The sequence below is a fragment of the Centroberyx gerrardi genome, chromosome 11, assembly GCF_048128805.1.
Source record: "Centroberyx gerrardi isolate f3 chromosome 11, fCenGer3.hap1.cur.20231027, whole genome shotgun sequence".
Taxonomy (NCBI): Eukaryota; Metazoa; Chordata; class Actinopteri; order Beryciformes; family Berycidae; genus Centroberyx; species Centroberyx gerrardi.
Genome location: NC_136007.1, coordinates 27,384,065 through 27,410,734, shown reverse-complemented (window position 1 = coordinate 27,410,734; position 26,670 = coordinate 27,384,065). Strand labels below are relative to the sequence as shown.

Here is a 26,670-nt window from a genome sequence, read left to right as displayed (position 1 = left end):
TTTTCCAGTAGCTAGGCGTGGTGTAACCGCAAAACATGTTTTCGCAAGGATAGAAAAGCATTAAAAAGCTACATCATATCTTGCAGGAGAAAACGCAAACCCTCACCGCTCGATGCTTGTGCTTTATCTGGTTTTTACGTCAGCGCCTGTCTTGCCCATCAGGTTGGAGCGCGTCATCCGGTGTACGGCAATTACAAGTGAACACTGAGTGAGATGCCCTGACACAGAGCGTGAAGCACTGGGATTGATCAGGAGTTGATGATTGTAGAATAATTTATCATATCATTGCTTTAACAGTGCTTAACATTGAATGGTCGTTGGGGTGTCTGATTTTTCTGCTTCATGTGTTGTGACTAGGGTTAGACCAAAATATTGGTTTATTGAATATCAGCACAAAATATCAGTTATCCAAAAAATATCAATATTAACCTTCAAAAACCCATACTGGCTGAACCCTAGTTGTGACCCTCGCTGCTTTCCCACTGACTAATTAAAGACTTCAAGCTCTTTCTCTTCCTTTCCAGCACTGCCAGTAACTCGAACCGGAGCACCCCTGCTTGCTCACCCGTCCTGCGGAAGCGCTCCCGCTCATCCACGCCCCAGCTGAGCCCCGAGGTTGAAAGCACCATGGTGGAGAAGGGCTCGTCAGACCAGGCCTCGGACCGCTCCCCCACCACGCCCGAACAGCTGGCCCAGCAGCAGCAACAGCCGTCCCAGCAGCCACGCACCTGCTCCCAGTCAGTCCATCCCACTAACAGTAATACCCGTAGTGGTGGCAAGAACTCCAAGGTGAGCAGACAAACACACGTTTTAGGGCAAACACCAATGTGATTTGTTCTACATGCAATGGTGGGAGCACTTAGGGGAATACAGCAAGTTTTTGGGAGATTGGCCCATTGGTCAATTTATCTGTTAATTGATGAGAACATAGACACCAAAATCATCCTGGTAGATTATTGGCTCCATGTTAACACTTTAGCATGCACTATATGTTCAATGATAACAGGCAACTAGCATTATCTAAACTAGGAAGAATGACATGGTTTGGACTGTAAGTTATTTTTGCATCATATATTGTGTCAAATCTACCAATCTCCCACACAAAACTGACAGACAGTCACATATCATTTAATATTACTTACCATTTAGCTTTAGAGCTGCTATAAGTTTTCATTTTTTCACTTTTGAGATGCTGGTGGCCTACTATCACTCAACATAGTGTATACTAAAGTGTTAGCATGGTGCACCAGAGTGAACAAATTTATCTACTGGGGACATGTTGATGATTTTGGTTTCTATGTTCTCATCACGCAACAGGTAAGTTGACCAACGTGACAATCTCCCCAAAACTTGGTGTATTCTTTTAATGTGTATACTCATATGCTGAAGTGCTCTTTTTGAACCACATACACTTACAGAATCAACTTTGCCACTTTGCCGAGGTTAAACTGCAGACTCACTGCCAGCTTTAATGTTAGGATAGCCCATGTTTAGTCATGTTGAATGAACAGTCAAAAAGCTACTTCTGTATCTGGTCCCCCCCCATTCCAGAGTATGTAAACAGAAATGATTAATGTGCATTTATGTGCAAAAATGCAACACACCAGAGCTATTTTCATCTTATTTTCAGATTTTCCCTCTAGCCTTTTTAGATATTAGCATAATGAGGATTCAGTTATTGTGAGGAAATATAGTAGTACATGGTTGGTTGAGGTAAATGTGTACAGCTTAACCAGGGTCCAAGTTATCAAACTGTCTTTGAGTCATGTGCCTGTTTAGTTTCAATATTGGCATAAATAATGTTATTTTTTCCCAACTAATTTCCTGTTTGAGTAATACATTTAGTAAAGGAAAAAACTGCAAATATCATTATCTTGACACAAGTTTATTATATATAAAAGTACATTATAGTATACATACACGGCCAGTACACATATACCAACATATATTCAACAAGCATACTGGCTTTGTTTGTTTGTTGTGTCAAGCAACTAGGGGCTTTCTTGAGAGTTAACAAATTAGCCATTATGTGTAACGGTTAGTTTGGTTGACTTCAGCCAATTTTGCAGGCAGCTTGAAAAACTTTTTTTTTTTAAATGGATTGTATTTATCATGGTTTACAGTGTGCCCAAGAAATAGCTGGCATAGCTTTAGACTTGGATTAAACTTAATTGTTTTTTATTAACTTTACTTCTACAGACTGCATAAGTGTACAGAGATTGAATTATCTGAAATAGAAAAACAATCTAGCAGACTGTTGTACTCACAACTTGGATAATACAAGAAGTGTATTTTGTTACTCATTCTTGTCATACTGAAGGATGAACACATTAAAGGACTATATGAGTTTTTAGGAGTGTGGCACATTGGTCACCTTACCCAAATCACCTCTGTGGTAGATAGCTCTCTGGTAGATAGCGCTGTCCGGTGCACATGGTAACACAGTATGTTAAGTAATCGTAGGCGATTAGCATTATCCAAAGTATGAAGTATGAAGATAAACCTTTTAGTAATCCAAAGTTGGTATTAATTTTTAGGCCTGTAGATTCATAACTGAAAACAAAATCTCAATCTTCATCATTAGTGAAGTCCATTATGAAACAACAGTGCAAAGGCTAGCTACTTTAGCTGGAGCTAGAGCTTTTAGCTGCGCAAAAGCTCTAGGCTAAATATCATACTGAAAGAGCAATATACAGTAGTTGAGTATCTATTTCTTCTTGACAGTACACTGGTGAATTATGTGGTTATCCTGATTATTCCAGGACTTCAACTACAGCTACAGTTGATGCTGCACAGCTAGCTAGGCGGCGTGGGACCATGTTGTAGCCTAGTTCAAAGGTGTAATTGAGTCTCTTTCTGTTTTGGTTGAGGCTTTATCTTTGTGCCGCAAGTAAATCTTGCACATTTCGTGCCACATCGCACCAAATAGAAGAAACACAGAGAGCAACACATAGACTTAACTAATTCACACCATGATGGTCTCATTTCTCTAAAGCCATACTATGCTATCAAAAATTAATGATATATTGAAGTAAATATTCTACATGTAGGGGCTTTGATATATTGTGTGCAAAAGCGTTAGCATGCACACTGAACATAATTACCTAGCTACCAGACGTACAGAGATGATTTTAGTGCCAATCCTCTCGTCACATCTTGGGTAAGGTGACCAATGGGCCAAACTCCCAACATGTCGGAGTAGTCCTTTAATGCCGCATATCTCTAAGTATTGTAATAAAAGAATGCAGCTACAATTACTTTAACTGTAGTCCTATTTGAAGAATAAAATGAATAGCACTAGCAGTGTAGCACACACTCATGACCTTCTCATTCTCATAACTCCATTCCATGCCAATGTTGTTGTTTTGGATTTGATTTTGTCAAACACACATCATCTTATTATTTTAACCATTTCTTATTTTTTATTTCTTACCTTTAGAGATGGTGATTGTATAGTTTCTGCACCATCTTAATTACAAGTCAACAAAGTCAAAACTCACATGGACTCTTTTATTTCCTCCCTTTGTACTTTGCTATGTCTTTGTTTTTGAATCTGATTTCTTTCTTTCCTTCTCATGCATGCAATAGTCTCACAAGCGGCATACTAAAGTAAGCATCATTCTTTTCTGGATCTTTCTCTTTCCTGGGATTTTATTCTGTCTGGGACAAGCCTGCTAAGCTATTATGGTACTATTATGAGCTGTCCTAACCTGTTTCAACGTTGTGCTAATTGCCATCTCAATTCATTTGAATGAAATCCACCTTAATTCCCAGAGCAAATGCTCACAGCCAGCTAAACATATACAAATCTGAGTATACTGAATAGTATACTACAAAGCATATTAAAAGTAAAAATGTAAATTCACTAATTATTTCAGGAACTAAACTTTATTTCACTTCTTCTAGTGTATAAACTAATATAGAACTGACTCTTAACTACCCGCTAGTTGAACCTCTCTTGTTTCTAACCTCTTTATCTCCAACTCCAGGCCTCTCTAATCTGACTTTACCATGCCTTTCCACCTTTACATCTGTGTTTCCCTGTATTAGCCCTGCCTGTTAAATGTGCTTGTCTTATCTCATGGGCCCCACACATTGCTCCTATTTTGTTCTTGCTGTCAATAAGGACTATGGTTTTTGTAGCCATTTTGCAGTATTGAGCGATTCTAGTTATACTTTGTAGGGATTGATGAAGTTCATGGGGTTGATTGGGTACTCACATGTCCACAGCAACACAAGCGCGTGCACGCACACACACACGCAACTCAAATATGCACATACACAGAATGTTCGCCAATGAACACATCTGAAGCCAGAAAGAGAGAAACTGTAGCTTAGACTTCAATCCTTCCAGACAACCTTTTTTCCAACTGTTATTGTTGCTGTCTCTATGTCTGTGTTTTTACCTCACCCTCACATCTGCATGACCATTTTATCTCTCTGTTTATGGATGTTCTTTCCAGTATGACAGGTTAAACCTGATTAAAGTAAGCACTCACATTTTCTCTCTTATATGTTCCTCATACTCCCCTGACCCACATTTTAGAAATACAACTGACAATTGACCTACCAATACCTGTATGTGATGCTGTTCCCCAACTCATCCCGTTCCCAACTCCTCAGTTATCATCTTGTATTCAGCTCAGCTCTCTAAATCTGCTTCTTCGTACAGCACAGCGGTTGGATTGGTCATAATTATGGCCTGGGATGGCCTGTGACAGCTGCTATGCTTTATATGCTATCCATAGAGATAACAGAGATATGAACCTCATTAGTTTGAAAAGTTATGTAATGATGGTTAAATCTCTTTCTCTCTCTCTCTGTCTCTCTCTCTCTGTCTCAATGGGTACTTTCCCAGTGAGAGAAAAGAAAGCAAATGAAGAGTTTCATTCCAAAATGTTATCCACCATTTGACAAGTGACACCTACTCTTACTCTTGATCAACAGCAAAAATGAAAACCAAATTATGGTATATTTTAAAGTATAGCAGGTAATTTAAGTCCTTGGTTGACAAAATGATGATACTTACAGACTGGATACTGACTGGTATGTTCAAGGTAACAAATGTGGAACTTAAGGTAATGATTTCCTTTTCCAAAAATGGATACATATAATGTTTTGGAAATGAACTCTTCAAATGAAATGTATTCTAAAAGGCAAACTGTTCTTATAAAACACTCAAACAGGGAAAATCCACCCTAAAACAGAATTCACTCATGCAATCTGTCTACCTGTGTATAATCTTCAACTGGTCGATCATTATGAATCATGAGCAATTGTTCCTAAAGCTGGAAACAAGAATGCCAAGCTTTGTTTTGTCATGACAATGAATTGGAGACAGACTTTGTGGACTCGTAGAAAACTTGTTCGAGCTTTTATGTTTGATTGATCGTTATTTCACTGTTGTGACAGAGGATTAACCAGAAAATGTATTCCTATCCCTGCAAAACCATTGGCTCTCTTGTTTCCAGTTTTGAGACAGACCTGTTTGTGGTATTAAATCAATTGGTGTCTAATAATCTATAGGAACAGCATATGTGAATCCTGTTTTGGGTTATACTGTATATGGGTTTCATATATGCCCTCTTTTTTGCTCAATGTACACATTGGTTGTGTCATTTTAGTATGAAACAGCAGATCCCTGGGTAACAATGGCATAATGTTTGAGTGTACATTATTTTATTTCTGTGAGGTAATGCTGCCACTTTGTGGCAAGTATGAGTAATGTGTGATATATTGCTTTAAAGACACAATCCCATTGAGAAACATTGGATGTTATTATGTCACCAATAGCTCGACGTTTGACGTTCCAACTCCCATCTGCTTTCAAAAAATCTGGCAGAGCTTTTGGTTGGAACTTGATATTGTGGCTTTAAAGTAGCACATGCACTTGTATTACTGTACAATACAGTGCACTGCTAAGATTGTACTGTTATCAGTTTCTTTGTTGATTAAAGTCTTTCTAACTTTTGTCTTTCTCACCTTTTGCCCTGTTCTCCACCTTGACCACCTCATCCACGCTTGGTTTCGACAACAGAAAAGTCAGAGCTGGTACAATGTAAGTTCATATCTATTTTCTACCTTTTTTTAAGTGCCACAGTATATGATGTGATGTTTGTTATGTTTTATCATGAGTGGGTATGTGGTCTGATATGACTGTGAACCTGTCCTAAATTTTAGCTGTCTTTAATTTGTGATCCAAAAAGTGTCATTCACTCAATATTTTGTGCATTTTTTTGATTTAGGGTTATTTGGCTGAGGAGCTGTGCACAGGTTTGCATACAGCTGTAATGTAGCTGTATGTAATAAAGTGTAGCTTTTGACCATGATTTAATCTTTACTTTACATGCAACATTTTAACATCAGTAAATAATGAGACATTAATGTAATTACCATAAACAACAAGACCATCACTGAGAAGATTATACTATACTGCATTTTGCATTGCGTGCCACCGGGTCGGATTTGGCAGGAAATCTGCTGGCACAAAGAAAGATTGCTTTACGGCACAAAACAGCAAGAGGGCGCTGTTCTTCCAGCGTAAACAGAGCTAAAGCTTTCAAGGTTTCTGGCAAAGGCAGATGGTGGAAGGAGTGAAAGACCGATGGAAAAATCACTTCCAACATGTTTATCCTATTCAGTAAAGCCAAAACAGGAAACAAAAGGCTTTATAGGAAATGTGGTCTCGATCTTGAGCAACATTAGCACAAACAATACTACTGATGTGAGATAGAGGCTACTATTTGTCCATGATCTCATTTATTTACGGTAATTATACCAAGGTATCATAATTATTGGTATTTATCCCATTGGACAGGGACAATTTAGTGAAGCTGTGGTCTGTGTGTAGGCTATATCTCTATTTGTGTATGTAGCTGTGCATATGCGTGTCTATGTGTCCGTCCAGTCCATTGAGTGTGTGTATTGAAATTTCCTCAGACTTCCATTCATAGCCAGTGTCATAATTCACCCAGCTTGTGTTTGGGGGCAGCAGAAATGCAGTGGAACAGACAACAAGAGACATTGTTCAGCTGATCTGTAAAGCGCTCCACTAGCATGAACTTCAGTTGACTGGGAGAGAGAACGATTAGCAACTCTGTCACGATGTGTCTCTTTGTCTGAGAGTAATAGTGGGTTTGGGATGTGTTTGGTCTTTTTCATGACATTTCCCCATTATGTAGATTATGGATAGTGGCTATTTTCTGCTGTATAACAATTTACAGGCGGTGAAGTTTAGGTTAGGGATGATGATGTTCAGACGCCGAGGGACTAGGCCTCCCCTCAACCATTAATTAACTAATCGAGTCTGGTCTCCTGAAATGTTGTGAAATGAGCACATTGATACAAGACCGGCTGCTGCAGGGCTTCAAATTGGGATGTTCTCCAAGCACTAGGCCTCCCTGCTGCCCCACCACAATCGTGTGGGAGTGTGTGACTGTACAGAAGAGGAGATATTGAGACGGCATTGTTTGTGGAAGTGGGTCACTGATGGATTATTTCAGTATCAGCTTGAGCAAAGCAGTGGCGGTGTTTGTGAAAGAAGAAAAGTTTGGGCCATGTCCAGTTGAGAGTGGTAGTGTTTTTGTGAATGGAATACATGTTCCTAACTGTAACCCTGGTACATGTTGCTACCAGGGTTGCAGTTTGTCCCATGTTTTCTCTAATGAGCCATAGAACAAGCTTTCCTAGTAGTTTCCTTAGGATGCAAAAGAGAGGAATAAAAACATGTTATGTTGCTTTGGAGACAAGCCATCGTGTTTCTTAACTCACATACTAAGGAACTGGAGATGAACTTCAACTTATGTGCACTCTATTAATTTGCGATGGTTTGAATGCAGGGATGTAGGATGCAAGAAAGCAGGATGTAGGCGATGAAGAGAAGAGCTTGTCTTCTTCTGCTTACTTGTAGCCCAAACTCTGTTGTTCAGTCTTGAGCTCAGTTGGAAGGGCAGATGTTTTTGTGGTGAGTATGAAGGTCAAACTCATAACGATCGTTCTAGTTTGCTATCCTACAGAAGATTTAGCTATCCTACAGAAGGTTAGCATTGGTTCCCAGAACCAATGCTAACCTTCTGTAGGATAGCTAAATCTTCAGGGGGTTGGATGTTGCAGCAGCACTTTTTTTGAAAGACCAATTGCTGCCAGTCAGTCAGACCATTACCACCTGTTTGTGGACTGGGATAATGATTGAAGGTCACCAAGCATAATGATCTTGTCGGTATGGTGGGTTTGAAGGCAAAGATTGTTGACATGGTTCCACTGATTAGCACAGCCAGTTATAGAGCCAGTTTGTGCTGCCTTTATCCAGCCTGATTTCAGGAGATACTGCAAAGGCTGCTGCAGCAGAGCTGCTCCAATGAGGCAGAAGAGAGGGGACTTTCATTATCAACTGTGGCAGCAGCAACTGAGAATCTGCAGGAGATAGAGGACTGTGGTAGCTCTCAACACACTGCCGCAGTGATTACATGTTGTTTGAAGCTCAGTAGACATAGCAACAAGTCTGCAGTAATTGTCAAATCCTTTGGCTGGAAGGAAGACATGCTGTTCGTGACGTTAGTGATGTTCGTGAAATTGTGGTCAACTGAATTCTCTGTTGTTTCTGTTATTAATAAACTCGCCTTGTAGCAAGAGATGTGCGTGAACATTAGAATCTACAATGAAGTGAAGGGAGCTCTTGTGTTGAAAGTTATGACACCAAAGTGAAGTTTGGTGTAAAGCACTAAAGTGCTATATAAATAAAGTTACAGGAGCTCTTGAAGCAACAGTATTACCATGGGTCAAGATGCAAATATAAAAGTGCACTGAATAATAAGAGGCAAATATAAAGTATTGTGCTGGTATATAACCTGGTTTGAATTTTTTTTTTTTTTTGCCCATATAAAAGGAGCCAAGCATGAATTTCTTCCATTGTTAAACATGTCATCAATCCAGATTCAAAGATAATGGGTCATGTTTAATTTTGAGTCCAAGGCACAGACATGAAATTCATTCATATCAACATTACCGGGTCTAGAAGAAGCTTACAAAGGCTGCAACTAATGATTATTTTCATTATCGATTAATCTATTGATTCTTTTTTTGAATAATCGATTAATCAACTGTAACCTTCAGTAATGTTAAACATTACCGGCAACATTCGTCAAATGGAGAGCACTAAGAAGTCGAAAAGTGAAGAGCTAGCTATAGTCTTTCTACGCTAGTAAGTGAACTTTTGATGTTGTGTTGACGTGCTCACCTGGGGGTTTCCTCCATACGATAAGAACCCCCCACTAAAAACATGCAAGAAGATTGTCGCCTGACCGGCAATGGTCTAAGAAGAAGTTGGTCCCCGGGCGCCGCGCTGCAGGCTGCCCACCGCTCCTGGCCTGCCCGAGGAGGACGAGCCAGGATGGGATAAAAGCGGAGAACAAATTTCACGGCGCCATTCAACACGTGTGTGCAGGACGTTGTGACGAAAATAAAGACGGGTTTGTCCGTCCCTGTTTTTTTTTTTTTATGTTGTTACCATGCTAGTTAGCGTCAGCATGCTAGCTAGCCAGCAGGGTTAGCTTTTGCTAAAAACAAAGTTTACATGCATTGTAATACCTCTTGCACAGCCACCAGAGGGTGTACAGGAGCACAAATCAAGCATGAGCTCTCATTTTGTGTGTGTGTGTGTGTGTGTGTGTGTGTGTGTGTGTGTGTGTGTGTGTTGGGGGGTCGGGGGGGCGGGGGTTCGGGGGGGGTGAATTGCCTGTCTGGTATGAAACCCACGCCCACAACACCGACCTCAGCACTGATCCCATAGTAGAGTTCACTCGAAGGAGATTTCCAAGAAGCTAGACAAATGGAGATTGTGAGAGGGAAAGATCGGGGCTGCAATAAAAAAAGAAAAGGCTGCTGAAAAACAATAGAGCAAAAGGGAGTGAAATGAGAGATTGAAAAGATTGAAAGAGAAAGAAAGAGAACGAAAGGGGAATGGACAGAGAGAGGGAGAGAGAAATGGGGGGGGCGTTGTCCTTGGCAATGTTAACGTGTTTACATCAGAAATCCACACACCCCTCCCCACATGCGCGCATACACACACACACACACACACACACACACATATGCATAATGAATCTCTCTGTGCTGCTCTGTCTCTCTACACAGAACCTCAACATTCAATATTTGCCTCTTTCGAGGAAGAGAAAATCTACAATGGCTGTGAAGGGAACTTGTTTTTCTCAGAACGTTGGCACTGCTACACACACACACACACACACACACACGCACACACACACAAGGATGGACTCTTATTGCTGTAATTGAGTAGCTTCCTTGTGTTTCTTTTTTGAGCATTTTTTAAGTCAGTAATTGAAAAATGTTTTGACACATTTTAAACGACTCCATTACAGAGTGTAGGTTTTACTTTGTTAATGCACTTCATTTTGTTCTTTTATCTTGGGTTTTTTTATCGAAATAACCTAGCTTGACCTCTGTCCTTTCATCCATGTGTCATCATACTGTATGTTACAATGTTCACTTTTGTAACTTCTTCATAAGTAGGTTTTTAAACCAATGATTTTACTTCTTCTCGAGTAAAATTTCACACACACACACACACAGTCTTGGAGAGAGATAGCTTCTCCAGGAAGTCGAATGGTTGCTCCACTTCCTTATGTTATTTTGAGTTACTGCAGGTTCCAGTCTCCCTCTTTGACAGGCTGAGGGAAAGCAAAAGAGAGAAGAGAGAAGAGAAAAGGGGATAGGAAATAGGAGGAATAAAGGATTTGGGGAGGCTTTCATGAAAGCATACACTCACATGAGGAAAAACAAACAGCCATGCACACTCACAAATCACACACACTCGCGATGAACTCTAGTGAACCCAGACCCTCCTCAGTCCTCCCTCCCTCCCTCTCTCCCCTCTTTCTCCTCTTTCCTTAACCCACAAAAACACTCTCACTGTGGCTCCTCCCACTCCACTCTCCTCCACAACTGTTTCCAAACATTCTGGGCAGCCAGAGAGTAAAGTCGGAGGTGGAATCTTGGAATTATGTTATCCTTGATCTTTGATTTGTGCGAGCCTGTTTCATAGTGGGACATCACAAGTACGTGTTGGGACCGCCGGAGTTATGCCACTCATGGAGTGATGCAAAGAAGAGAGTTTTCTGCACAAAGTGATGCGTTTCTGCTTTGTTAAGTCGAGCTATTCCTTGGAGATGTGATATGAAGTGAAGGACCTACATGTTGAGAGGTCCTGCAGAACTTAATGGACTACCTGCTGTCTGCTTCAACTTGACGAGGGCACAAAAACTCCACCAATACTGAGAGAGAGGACAGACCATTCTCAAGCATTGTTTGGAATTTCATTATTTCATAGGACTTAAACGTATATCTTTAGGTCTGATTGAGGAGACATCTAAGTTTCTTTCCTTAGTTTTGCACCTACAGAAAACTATTTAGGTTTCTGTGCTTATCTGACTGGATTGAGCTTTCATGATCTAAATAATATTGTTTTTCCTCCTAAAACAGGAGTGGTAGGAAACTAACCTAATGATGGAGGGAGATATCACCTTTCTGGCTTGCTAACCATTACTCCCTACCCTAAAATATTCTGGTGTACCTCCAGTTGCCCAGTTAATTTAATACAATTTCTGTGGGAGAGAGAAAAACCAGCAGCATGTCAGTTCAATAGTATTACATGGGTACAACAGAAAGTGATGCATTCTGAGTGATGCTTTTCAGGAGTTCAAGGCGTGTATTTACTCAAGCCTGCTGCTGCTGTCCCTCCAGGCGGTGCGTGAGTGTGTGACAGGAGGGTGTGTTTGTGTACGTTCAGTGATGACCTGAATCAGTGCCGTTCATACCTAGAAAGAGACAAACATGGAGGGAGGGAGGGTAGACGCAAACAAAAGAAGGGAGCACAAAAGCCAAAACAAGAGAGAAGACAAAAGGAGGACAAAAATAAGAAGGAGGAAAATGAGCGAGCGTCCGTCAGCCTTGGACTCGGAGACGGAAGCAAACTGGGAGTGTGACTGGGAGGCGGTGGCCGCGCAGCCTGGAGGAAAGCAGCCGGCCCAGTGGCAGAGGTGGGACTGGGACTCAGAGCAGGTCCCCGCTGTAAGTCACTTTGTCTGGGCGATGGGGCCGCAGTAGGAGAAGGACAGGACATGATCATGAATTTGATTTCCAGTGATAAAATGTGAATTTGGGGTTAAAATGATACTTAGGTGTTTGGAGAAGTGATGTTAGATGTTGAAAATAGGCTTGAAAATGGTCAAATTTACAATTACTGAATATATTGTTACAGCCTTCAAAACCCCAAATCAGTCTAACTTTTATTAAGAATGTACCAATGACCATTAAATCAATTGTGACTCAAGCTCCAGCCTGGATTTCACATGTTGGATGGTGTGTGTGAATGCGTTTCGAGACTAAATGTAATGCCTTTGTTTTGGGTCAAAGGTTCTGAGCTGTCATTCCATCTCTGTCGAAGCTTCAGCTTTTAGCTGTGACGGCTTGTTTGCCTTCTGTTCTTTTCCCGACTGAAGAGTGCAGTTTGACTTTCAGGGGGGCTTGAATATGACCAGACTTGTTGATGGAAATGTGTTGGTTCGACCTCTCAGAGATAAAAGAGAAGGCAACAAAGGAGAAGAGCAGAGAGGGAAAGAACTCCGGTTGAATAGGGCGATTCCGGTTTAAGTTTTATACTCAGTATGTGATATAGCCATTTGAAAATGTGAAAAATTGTACCTCGTCTTTCATGTGGTAGTGCAAGGGTGGAATGTCCATCTCTCTGTGTCTTTCTTTAAATTCTTGTCTAAAGTCAACAATTTTGTGATCACTAAAGGGCTGTGAGTATAGAAAATACGTAAATGGCTGCTTGGAAAATTAATGATTGCAAATATGCATATTGTGTGCATATATACACTGGGTTTTGATAGAGACATCCATATTTATTGTAACTGTCCCTTTGTCTCCCCTGTAGGTGTTGAGTCCCACCTACAAACAGCGTAATGAAGACTTCAGGAAGCTCTTCAAGCAGCTGCCGGACACTGAGCGCCTCATTGTGGGTGAGTTCAAACAAGACAGCTACAGCACAATAACTCATCTTCAGAGTTAAAAGACATTGCCACCATTGTGCAGTTATTTTTTTCCCTATCTTCACTGGCAAGCAATGCCTTTCTACCTACTCCTGAGAGCTTCTATTCCATCCATTGCCTCAGGAGAAACTGAATTGAAATGGACTTAGCTCCCAATGCCTCCAATGTCCATCTAAAATTTTTCCATCGAGTATTTTTTCATCCATATGCATTATCTATTATTGTGACAATGATGCTGTCACTCTGGTGTGGAATACTAAAATGGGATATGTGACAAATACTCCAAAATTGCTGACATCGGGTGACTTTGCCATTTCCGTAAACAAGCTGATCCCATGTAGGCCTTAACTGCTGGTAATCCTGCTTCCTTCCTGTGCATATGACTTCCTTATAAATAACATTGTCCCTGGCAAAAGTTTTGCAATGATGTAATTTCAATGGACACAGACTCCTGTCAGTGTTTTACATGCATTTTATCTGCACTTTTGAACTGAATTGAAGTCAATGTGAGGTGCAAATTAAATAAAAACACAATACATTTAGGGTCAATGGCAAGCATTTATCTGTAGATAAACGAAAATAACGAAGATGAGAGTTTTATAACAACAAGCTAAAATTTTCTTTTCCGAAGACAGTTTTCATTTGTTGACCTTTGACCTTTGACCCCTTCCAGACTATTCCTGTGCCCTGCAGCGAGACATCCTCCTGCAGGGACGCCTCTACCTCTCCGAGAACTGGATTTGTTTCTACAGCAACATCTTCAGATGGGAAACCCTGGTAAAGACTCTACTATTCTAACTGGAGAACTCCTACAGTGTCTCTCTTGTCGTCTTACAATGTCTAGTGGTACCATTCCTTACTTTTTAACAATTCTGAGCATGTTCAGAGGCACTTCAACCTCCAAAGTGACCAAGTCTGCTCTTTACTCTCAAGCTGATGGTTCGATTGAAGGACATCTGCTCCATGACCAAGGAGAAGACGGCCCGCCTCATCCCCAATGCCATCCAGCTGTGCACTGACAATGAAAAGGTAGACAGCTCACACACATGAAGAGAAGGGACATTTAATAAGAAAATAATCTGGAAATCTGAGGGCTCGCAACCTGATTTCACAACAGCTGATTTTAAAAGTTTATACAAAGTCCAGTTTGAGGCTTAATGTTTAATAAAAAGGACTGGGTCTGAATGTGGTTCAAAATTTAAGTATTTCTTGCCCATTTTCCCTTAAACATATGAAAGGCAAAAAAGCAAAAAGCTTCAGATTCCAAATTGGTAGTATTATGTGTTGTTCCTTTGGTCTGTCAGACTGAAACTTGAGAAAACAACTCATAGATTAGTTGCTTGCCCATATACAATGGACTTTCATTAGGACAAACCACTTCGTAATCAACAATGACTTTCCTCATACTTTTTTTTTTTTTTCAAATAAATAATAGTGTTCCTTTTGTTCCTTCCTTGGATTTCTAAGAAATCACAGTTGTTCTGCTGTGGTTTGAAAAGCACAAACCTTCTTCTGAGTCATAAACCACTTCTTTATCTTACCGTTACTTGTGCTCCTCTCATCTCCCAGCACTTTTTCACCTCATTCGGGGCGAGGGACCGGACATACATGATGATGTTCAGACTCTGGCAGAACGCTCTCTTAGAAAAGGTGAGAGTGAATACATTGTCAGTGATTCAACATCAAAGAAACTGATGTTGTTTGCATTTTTTTGTAAGAGACCCCGTTTACACCTGGCATTAACATGGTTCCTGGGTGATCGGACTGTGATCAGATATGCATCAATTCCAGATGTAAATGCACCCAAGACGCATTTCAGATTTGATCACCCAAAACACCTCCAGAGGAAGTCAGAGATGCTTTTGGTCACATTACCACAATGTTGTGATACATGTGATACTATCTCTTCTTTAATTCTCTCTCATCCTTATGCTATACTTGTGCATTTGTCTTTCTGATCTCTCTCAATTTCTCTCTCTTTCTCTTTCCTGTCATTTACCTCCCTCAGCCCTTATGTCCCAAAGAGCTGTGGCACTTTGTCCATCAGTGTTATGGTAATGAACTGGGTCTGACCAGTGATGATGAGGACTATGTCCCTCCCGATGATGACTTCAACACCATGGGGTGAGTTTTAACCCCAGCCAGAACATCACACTCTCACTAACATGCATACATCATTGGTTCAATTTCACATTACATGCCATAACTTTTCTTACACATGGTGGTAAATATTTGTAGCATAGCCATGCTGTGAACAACAATTTTTCTGTCTGACATGACTACTTTGTCGAAGAGTGCACCACTCTCTGGACAGCTGACATCCTTGGCTAAGTGGATGTTGACTGATGGAATATGGGATCAGAAACTGAGTCAGGATTGATTTGCCTGTTCGTAGGTGGATTTACATGTGATAATTGTTTGTGGGTTCACAGCAAACTTCCCCCAAACATAGAGAGTATGCTTTACATTTACATTTTACAGTTTAGGCCTTTAGCTGATGTTCTTATCTAGAGTGCCTTGCAATGAGTGCAACAATAGAATGAGCTTCACTTCCATTACTTGGCAGCCAGTAAGAAAAGACAGCCGACATTTAAGCTAGCTTGAAATGTTCCTTGGAAATTGTTTGCTGTTAATAAGTCACCCTCTCCATCAAATATGACCTACATTATTAGATTGTTGTATTAATGCTGAGTCTAATAAGTTAGGTTAAGCAAATTATTTCCGTGTTTTTATCTGAATATTTGTTTTATCTGACTGTTTGTTCGCAAAAACGTAGCTGTCATTCGCCAGAGCCAGCTAGCTGCTACTAAGCTACAATACACTTAACCAGTGATGTAGTGGAAAAAATCAATTATATTTTCACCCTCAAATAACTTATTTCAATTTGATTACTTATTTGTTGTATGCTATGAATTTACATCATAACGACTTAAGTTAGGCAAAAACGTTGGGTAAATGCTCTACCAATAACAAGATGGGTAAATTGAGTTTAGGTGGGATTACCCTCCACTACATTCCTGCACACAAGGGGTGGAGAAAATAGCAGAAACATCACATGAGGAAGAACATTAACTTTGAAGTAACTTAATCTTAATGTGCAAAGACAGCTAGGCGAGTCATATTAGGTTGAATGCTAATTAGGATGTGTCGGCTTCAAAAAGCCACTTTTATATGTGAGTATTCAAAGCAACATTGGACCAGAGATCCAAAGATGCCAAATAGTCGGTGCATGAATTGCAGTTGCACTGGTCGTACCTGCAAAATTGATATGGTAAGGGGAATAGTCTCCAACATCATGACGACACACTGTACATACACACATCACCTCCATGCCCATGCATGTGTGCAGCCCAGTGCGGGCAGTGTGCAGCAAGCTGGTAACCTTGACCTACAGCTGCTGTCCGTCTCCATGGTGCAGGTACTGCGAGGAGCTGCCGGTAGAGGACAACAACGAGCACAGCACCGACTCTAGCAACGCCCTCGCCAAGAGCCCCGAGGCCAAGCCTGACGTCAGCCCCGTCCTGCCCCACAAGGCCTTCCCCAACAACGCCTTGCCTGAGCTGCCCAGCACTGAGCCACCGGTTCCTGTGAGTTGGCTGGACTTGGCACCGTCAAACGGTGTTGGTTAATGCAGGAGTTCCTAAAATTCTATTATGCTTCAGGGAGATAACAGTGGAGACAGTGACACCTCAGAATAGTCATTATACATTCTTTACTGGTGCTAACTTGAATGCAATAATGCTGAAATTAAACTAATCTGCAGCCACAACACAATCACTCCTCCCCTCAAGGACCCTACTTTGGGAACCACTGTCTCAATGCAATTAACTAGTATCCTGTGGTGAACGTCTATCTTGCTGCTTCATACAGCAGCAGAATCAAGAGATGCCGTATGAGTTTTTTATTGCTTGCACAATGGCTCCTCCTCTATTGTTCTTCATAATTTAAATCTCAAAGCCCCATTATGGAGTTTCAAAAGAAATTGAATAGGTGAGCAATTGCCTGGAGGACTTTTATTTTGAAATTGTCACATAATAAACTGACACACACTTCAACCACTGTGTCATAAAGGACATATTGCAAGTATTACATGAACACCTAATGAAAGTTTTGGTGTTACGAATGTCTTATAAACCGAAGTCCATGTAATAATGTGAATGAATTCATTGCTTTATCATTTAAAATGCTTTTATATCACTTGTTTGTTGTGGAATATCATAAAGGATTCCACTTGACTTTGGTAGGAGGTTTTTATATTTGCCTAATCCAGAAAGCACTTTAAACAATGGTGATCACTGTTGTTACAGGCTTGTGTTATTCTTTTCTGCAGTATGATCTGCCCCCGGTGGAGGACATGCCCCCCCCTCTCCCTGACGCTGACCTCCTGACCCTCCCCATCCCTGATAACCGCAGCAGCCAGCTCAGTAGCCACGCCCCTTCACCTTCACTGGACCTCAACGACAACGAGGACCTGCCCACCGAGCTCAGCGACTCATCTGAGACGCATGATGAAGGTGTGTGATGGGGCACACACACACAAACACACACACACACACACACATTTGCAACCAAAATATATTTGCATACATTTGCATACATGTACAGTATGTTATTGATGTATATGGAAACCACCTATTTAAAAATGTTGTGTTTTAACCGCGTATATAGAATTTAAAATATATGTTTTAAATTACCTCATGGACATTCATGACATTCCTTCACTTCTTAATACTTTTATAGACTTGCTTTTATGTAATTGTGATTTTTTTCTCGCCCACTTTTAATAAGTGTGTTGTTTGATCTCAGTTAATTTTACAGTTATTTTATTATATGCACAATATGGAAGAAATGTATGCCAATTTACAAAAATAGTCCATTCATGATATGTGTTACATGCATTTAAATGTATTTACATACTCTATGGTACAGAAATACATTTGACATTAAATATATTCAAATGTAACCTATCTTAGGATAAATTATAACATAATTTGTCGCATCATCCAACATAATACCTTAAGTTGTATACTGTCATACTTGTGTCACCATCCACTTTTGTCACCATCACATTTGTCTGTTCAATTCATGTTACCCTCCACCCTCCCACACACACACACACACACACACACACACAGGCACACAGACACTCGCTTATACTTTCCTTTTCTGTGTGTGTTTGTGCTCAAGCAGGTGAGGTGCAGGCTTTCCACGAGGACCTGAGCGGCAAGCAATACATCAACGAGGTGTACAAGTTCGGCGTGGACAAGCTGTACGACATCCTCTTCACCGAGTCTCAGTTCATGAGGGACTTTCTGGAGCAGAGGAGGTTCTCAGGTAAACTCCATACACTATGTAGGATCTCCAACCCCCTGTCTGTCCAGGCTCATTTACTTTTTTACCCCTCCTGCATTCCTTCAAACCTAGCTTCCATTTATACCTTTATTTACTTCTGTTGATTCCTCTATCTCCTAATCTATTAATGTCAAATCTTTCATCAAGTATTGGTATTGGCTTTCACTCTTTCACTGCAAAAAACGTCCATCGTAACAAGTCCTTCTGGCTCATATTCAAATCTTATTTTTATTAAAACAACTAAAAGAAATTCTGCCACTGGGGCCAATTCCAGCTTGTTTCTAATACAGTTTCACTTTATATTGAAGCAAGGCAGGACAAGGCAGATCACTCCACTCATAACAAGAAAATGACTCTTGATTTAAAAAATGGGAACAAGTTTGCATTGGAAACAAGTAAAATGACCTCAGCTCATTGGCAGGTTTTTTTTTTTATTTGTTTTGGCAAAAATAAGATTTTAAGAGTCAACACCATATTCAGTAGCTTGTTAAGATGTTTTTTTTGCAGTGGTTAAATATTTGTCACTGATCTGAGAAAGCTCATCAAATAGATTTCTGTTTAAGGTCAATGGCGGTGTTTTTGTCATATCCATTCTTTCTATGGTACAAGTTAATAGTTCATGCCTTCAGCTTCAGCACATTGATATTTCATAGCCGTTTTGTGCTGATTGCCATTTTGTAATTATGGTTTCCAAAGTAGCTGACAATAAATTGAACACCTCAAAACCTCATTAGAATTACCATATTTTTTGAAAATGCCATGCCAAGCTCCTGGATGTCACCTTTTGGTTGAAACGGAATCAAATTACTGTTACTCCTCATTAGACACAGTATCAGAACACAACACAAGCAGTGAATTTTCATCAAATGGAAACCTACATTTTAATGAGCGTCTTTTCTCTTGCAGATGTGGTGTATCACCCATGGAGGAAAGAGCAGGACGGCAACCAGACCAGAGAGATCATGTACACCATCGCCCTCACTAACCCCCTGGCTCCCAAAACGGCCACAGTCACTGAGACGCAGGTTGGTGGACATCAATGGGCCACCGCAGGATACGACTCAGCAAAAGTGTCATTATCTTCCTCGAGATACAATGACGACTTGGAAGCTTTACTGAAGTACAAACACATACAATATCATTTTTGGGTGAAAAAAATGTGATACAACATGGGAAAAGAGGCACACCGTGGGTTCCGTTGATCTTTGCATTCAGAGCTTTAAAATGGTTTATTGCATAAAAGGGGTCAATAAATAATTTTGCTTGAATTATTAATTATTGAATCAAAAAATGCATTTTGATCAAACTCTTTAAAGTAATAATCTGCCGGTTTTTCATATAAAAAAATGTCTGTTACTCTCTATCACCAATTGATACCATACAGAGAGATTCAATCTATAGCCAGTTTATGAAAGATTTTACATTTGCTGTTCTAAAAAAATCCTTGTTTTATGTTTACGGAAGCAAACACAGCACAGAGCGCTGTTCGCCTGTTTATTAAAAGTTTATTAATATTGAACGTGTCGCGTGTCCAAATTGCACCAAATCCGACACTGCACGTCCTTGGGTCCCCAGCAATACACCCGCCAAGTGTGAAGTCGATCGGACGAACGGTTCTCGAGATATGCGAAGGACACACACACATACACACTCACAGACGTATATGGTTTAAATCCAGACAGAAACTTCACCAGTGAGACTAAACTGCGCTTGAACCGTAGAAGCAGTTTACGGCCTTCCATTGGTTGATTCTGCTCCCAATCAAATGTGTCTGCGCTCCTATTGGCTAGTTTTACTGCCTCCGCCTCTGTTTTTTTCTCCTGTGTGTGCTCGTTCTTCTCTCTCGGGCAGTTTAACTGAGCAGGGCGCGTGCCTTTGTCCCGCTAAGCCAGTCAGAGCCCTGAAGCCCCGCCCCGCTGTGATGTGACGGTGTTTATATCAAACAGCCCCCGCTGCACTCAGACACAGAGCTAAGCGGCTCGCTGTTCGCTTGTTTATTAAAAGTTTATTCATATTGAACGTGTCGCGTGTCCAAATTGCACCAAATCCGACACTGCACGTCCTTGGGTCCCCAGCAATACACCCACCAAGTGTGAAGTAGATCGAACGAAGGGTTCTCGAGATATGCGAAGGACACACACACATACACACTCACAGACAGAGATTCCTGGAATTAGTAGATAGATGATGTGCAAAAACACCAAAGCAATAACCGCTTATCACCAAAGGTGGCGCCAAAATCAAAAAACAAGAATTTTGCAGATGTTAGATGGATCTCCTACAAAGTTGAATGAGCCTTAATTCATGGAATTTGGTCACTAATAGAAATAGTGGACATACTTGCTTTTGTTATTTGACAGTTGCATCACTCTCTGTCCTGTTGTGTGTTCAGACTCTGTACAAGGCCAGCCAGGAGAATGAGTGCTATATCATCGATGCGGAGGTGATAGCTCATGACGTTCCCTACCATGACTACTTCTACACTCTCAACCGCTACATGCTCACCAGGGTGGCCAAGAACAAGTGTCGTCTAAGGTGAGGGTCGATATTTCACTCTCTTGTGTGTTTTATGGCCAAAGCAAACTGTGTTTTGAGTGAGTCATAGCGTAATTTCAGATCCAATGTAATTAAGAGTATGGGGTCAAAACATGAAACAGTATGTCGCTGTCCACATACTTTGGAGCTTGCTAAATGGACATCAAAATAATATATATATAATGTCTCAAAGGCAGTTTAACTCATTGTGTGTGTGTGTGTGTGTGTGTGTGTGTCTGTGTGTGTGTGTGTGTCCTGCAGGGTATCGACAGAGCTCCGTTACAGGAAGCAGCCTTGGGGGCTTGTGAAGGGCTTCATTGAAAGAAACTTCTGGAGTGGCCTGGACGAGTACTTTAGACACTTAGGTTAGCGCTACAACACACACAACATTTGACATGACATGATGTAACTAAATAGAGAGAAACTGTACTACAGAGCTGGTGACATTCCCGTGCATGTTGCTTCAACTTGGACTTGGCGGTTAAAGACAAAGATAGAAGAGAGTTAACTAAAATCCAAAATGTTGAAGAGAATTGTGAAGTAAACCAAGGTATCATCAGTATTTCAACCCTCTGTAACCTTAAGCTCATCTCAACTCCTTAACCAAGCAGAAATCAAGGCAACAGGAACATTTTGTCCAGTGGTGAGATGCATCATTTGCCAAATTTTCATCAAAATCCGTTTAGTTGTGTTGCATGTGAGGATGATGATGGACATAAGAACGGATGATTCTTCATCTGTCCCTCACATGCGATGATGGCAGCTAGATTCAGCCATTTAAGTCTTTTTAAGTTCCAGTCTACCCTTTCCAGTTCACCCTCAGCATAGCATGAAATTCAACAAACTCAATCTTGGCACCATGTGGTATTCCAATCGTTGTACCAATCGTCCTGGCTTCTCCCCTCTCTCCAGAGCTGGAGCTGAGCAAGTTGGATGCGGCGCTGATGGAGCCCCACAGCCCCAAGGGCAAGGCGGTGAGGAGGAGGAAACGACCACTGGTCCATCACTTGAGGCCCTTGGAGGCCCTGAGCCCCGTCACCACGCCTGAGGACGATGAGGAGGACATCCACCACATCAAGCACGTGGCAGGTCAGCCAGGGGGGGCGACAACAGACCAGGGCCAATGAAATACTGTAGGACTGAAGGTAGACTTGACATCTGTTGACAAAGTTAGAGTAGGTTCTCTCACCCATAGAGTTAAAACTTAATTTTCTTCACTTCAACTATGAAGTATACGTATATATATAAATATACCACCAGGGGTCTCTGTGGAGTTTCCAGGGTTTACCTAGAGAAGCGCGGAATAGTTAATTTCATTATAATTTAATTCACAATTAGAGAATATATATGAATAACTAGTAAATCATAGGTTTCATTCTCATTCTCATTTTTATGACATAAATAAAAATATAGAGATGTATGAAATATATAACAATGTGAAAATATGAGAACATGAAAGAAAATATGAATTAAAAAAAAAATAAGGATGTGTAAAAAGCTAAACTGAAAACTAGCAAAAAATATTTATGCACATGGGCAATTTTCTTTTCAAAGATTGCCAGGAGAGGACGGGTTTCTGCACTTACTACTATACTTGAACTTTGGCAGCACTTAAGTATTGTTACTTTTGAGAGTGCAGATAATACAGTTTAACTTTTTGAGATGAAATAATCCTTTAAATGTTAATTTTGAAACATTAGTATAATTATTGTACATAAAACAAGACCAGAGAAGATAACCAGCCTCTACCGGCCTCTGCACTGCATTTTACATTGTGTGCCACCTGGTCGGATTTGGCGGGAAATCTGCTGGATCGCTTTGCAGCACAAAACAGGAAGAGGGCGCTGTTCTTCCTCTGCACTTTCAACATGTTTATCCTTTTCAGTAAAGACAAAGATGCCAGGGAGAGAAACACAAAATGCCACATGTAGCACCTTTAAAAAGTCATGTAGAAATGCGGTCATACTGATGGGAGATGGTGTCTTATCTCGCTTCAGGTTCAACACAGACCAGACATATCCCCGACGCCCCAGGAGGCCTGGCGCTCTACAGCGTCTCCAAGCTGCTGCTCCTCATCAGCCTTGTGTGAGTAATGCTGTCAACAAAAACACAATGCATTATTTTGTATTACTCATTTCAAAAGTGATGTCATTGCTTTCATATTACTTCCTGGAAGCAGTAATTCATTACGCTCCTCATTTTATTACTGTCAAAATTGCCAATTGCATCCTCTCTTACCCTCAGGAATTAGGATAACTCAGTTTCTCCTGTTTCTCCTAAAATGAAAGTAGTGGGTATTCTTCCACCCAGTGAAAGTCAACTTTTCTGCCATTTCTTATCTAAGCTATCTCAGTATAAGAAGACAATGGTTAATTATGAAGAAAACAAATCAGGGGATGTCAATGGGATACAGTTGTAGGATAATTCCTCTGATAGTAAGAGGGGGATATTCCAAAAGTAACACATTGATGATTGGTAACTATAATATTATGGCTGAAATTGAAATAGTAATCCATTACACTACTCGGTACTGGGAGAAGGAATAACATCAGAACATCGCAACATAACATTATCACCCAACAGTATTGAGTGACTGTCTGTGGACTGGACACTGTTGCCAAAGAGATTTTCTTGGAGTTGTCTTACTATGTTTGATTTAAAATAAAATATTTCTGGCCTCTGTATTTGGAATTTCTTAACCCATGACAGCAAATGTGTCCATTGTAAGTCGCTCCAGATAAGACTATCAGCTCAATGCCTAAAATATAAACGGTCAAATGTAATTATTTGAACAAGTTGTACATTTCACCCACTGCATCCATACGTTCATCTATTTTGATGGAGTCAGTTCTCTTTGTATGTGTGTGCCATTCTAAGACATCTAATACCATATATTAGTTTGATATACTCTGTTCCCCACTCTCCTGTCACTACAATAAGGGAACTTTAGAGGAGGCATGCTACTTTCTGTCTTTGTTTCTCTGTTTTGCTGTTCTGTAATCTGTAATCTACCTGTTTCTTTTTCTCTCTTTCCCTCTGTCCTTGTCTTCAATTGCATCCCATAGGATCTGTATAAGGTATTTTCATTTCAGCCATACCAGATATTTTTGATGGACCTGATTCATCCCAATAAGTAGCATTAAGCGACATACTGAGTGACGCTCTCTTGAACAATCTGACTGAGTGGTTTCCACTGTTCCACTGTTTTCTAGCCTGGTACTGCTGGTGTTTCTGAACATGATGTTGTTCTACAAGCTGTGGATGCTGGAGTACACCACACAGAGTCTCACCGCCTGGCAGGGCCTGCGACCACAAGAGAGGTAAAGGTTTGGATATTTAGAGAAGGCTTTAAAAAGAAATTCAAATTGGGCTTAGGCTGGAGTGTTGTGTGTGCCTGCATACATAAGATGTAAAAAAATATGTATATTTTGTTTGGTACAAATGTCTCCAATAAAAAAGGTTATTTTTAGGTAAGAATCAGTGAAGGACAATTCCAGCTTGCTTTGAGTTTTTGCTCATTTTTTACATTTTCCATCCCTTTAATGTTAATTCTGGCTGTGTTTACATGTATGTGCCACCATAAAATTAATTTTTAAATCAGTTTTGCCATACCTCTCGGGCTCATTCACTCCCAGTCAATTCCAAACAGAATAGAAAACAACTCCAGAGACTTCTAATTCAGTCGGTAAAGGTAATCCATCGCTGTGAACGAGAGGCCGCCAATCGCATTTTGCAAAGTTCCATCAGAACGCTAATATCAGGCTATAAACCTTTACATTTTGAAAGAAGTTCTGTTCATCATGTCATAGTAATGTGCCAATTGGTAATCCAGTTTCTGCTCGTAAACCAGAAGAGGCAAAATTCCGCTTCCGGGTCACTATGTGTCCAATTTCCTCAGTTTCCTCTTTCAACCAATAGCAAACGTTCTGTGCGGTTATGATAGGTCCTACCTATAGGTCAATCACAACCCATTACACCTAACAGACAAACCAAAGCTGCCACCAGCTATAGTCTGTAAAATTAAACAGAAATTGAAGCTAGAAGCTGGATGCTTGAACATGGATCCTCAGGTTGAAGGATTCTCTAACCACCAAGCCACACTGTTGCCCTGTGTGTGTTTGTGTTTACATGTACAGTATATATGTATGTGTCTCCTCAGCAAACATCCCCAGACCCAGCTGGAGTGGGCGCAACTGCTGGAGTCCCAGCAGCGTTACCACGACGACGAGCTGCAGAAATGGAAGGAGATCATCAAGTCGTCGGTGCTGCTGTTAGACGAGGTGAGACAGTAGGTCAGGATGTTTCTAAGAACCTCTCTGGGTTCTTTATTCTGATTCTCCATTTTCTTTTTTACATTTGAACAAATCAGTTTTGTTTGTGTCATTATGGTCCAGATCCTGGAAGTGTGCTTGCTTAATCTTGAAAAATTAAAAAGTTGAATCCATTAGAAAGAGTTCATCTTTTAAAAGCAGATGTCACTGTTCACTCTCTGCCATTCATTTCTACGGGGGAAAAAAGCTTAAAGGGTCGTTAAAGAAATAGTTCACCCCAAAATGAAAATTCACTCATTATCTCCTCACCCTCATGTCAGCTGAATCGTCACGTTGTGATTTAGACTCATAAAACGGCTGGATTACTTCATAAGAATTTTGCCTAGTGCAGCTTTAATATTTCATTTTTGATATTCAATCACAGTGTCTGACCCATTTCTCCCACGCCCTCCCTCCCAGATGAAGAACTCCCTACTTAACCTACAGAAAGGCGTCGGCCTCAGGGACCACAGCTCCGAGTCGGAGGAGAAAAGGAATCAATATCACTGATCGATAATCCCAAGCAAAGGCATAGACATGATGTGCAATATTTATCCTCCCATTACTGAGCCTGGAGACAGAATCAAACATGTGAGCATGTGGATGGAGAGAAGAGGACAGGGATTTAGTCAGCGGGGGTTCATACCTCTTCAAGACAAGCGACCCCTGACTGAAGTGACCTCATCTACCTGGACTAGAGTGCACCACAATGCATCCTGGGAAACGAAGCGCTGTGGCAGGGCTCGTCTTCGGCTTAATTGCTCTTATTCATTTACCCGTCCCAGCTCCACAGTCCTCCTTTTCAGAGAATGTTGCATTGCAAAGTTTAATTTTTTTTTTATTTTATTACAGTATCAAAGATCAAAACTGACTCAAAGCATGCAATTTTTCTGGCTTCCTATGTTTTTTTTTCCAGGGAAAATCCATATTGGAATAATATGTGCATTCACTGTAAGAGGAGCAAAAAAAAATATATAAACAAGGAAGGGATTTCCTTCCAGGAGCACCTTTGAGGAACTCCGAGAGCTGCAGTATCCCTTTTTACTCCACCTTTGAAACTGGGAAACATGCTAAGGGACTGTAATAAATCCACAATCAGCTTGCAGTATTTCAACCCGTCATTTGTGGAATAGAACCATGAGGAATCAAAAATATAATAGTACATATACGTTTGTGTGTGTGCGCGTGTGTGTGTGTGCGTGTGTGTGTGCGTGTGCGTGCGTGTGTGTGTATGGATAAGTATCTCATATGGGATTTTTAAGAAGTATATATGGCAGTCAGGGCTACTTTTTACCAGGCATATTAGGCGAATCAGGGCTGGTCTCCCTGAGAGCTTATGCCATAGTTTTGTGTTTCTATGTTGTATGTTTATGTTTTCTATGGCATAAAATATTCTATACTATGGC

The 26,670-nt window shown here is 40.7% G+C and overlaps 1 pseudogene; it reads left to right on the top strand.

The window, feature by feature from the left end:
- The first annotated feature begins 612 nt into the window (after positions 1-612).
- LOC139931365 (protein Aster-B-like) lies at positions 613-26,062 on the top strand (annotated as a pseudogene).
- The last annotated feature ends 608 nt before the right edge of the window (positions 26,063-26,670 follow it).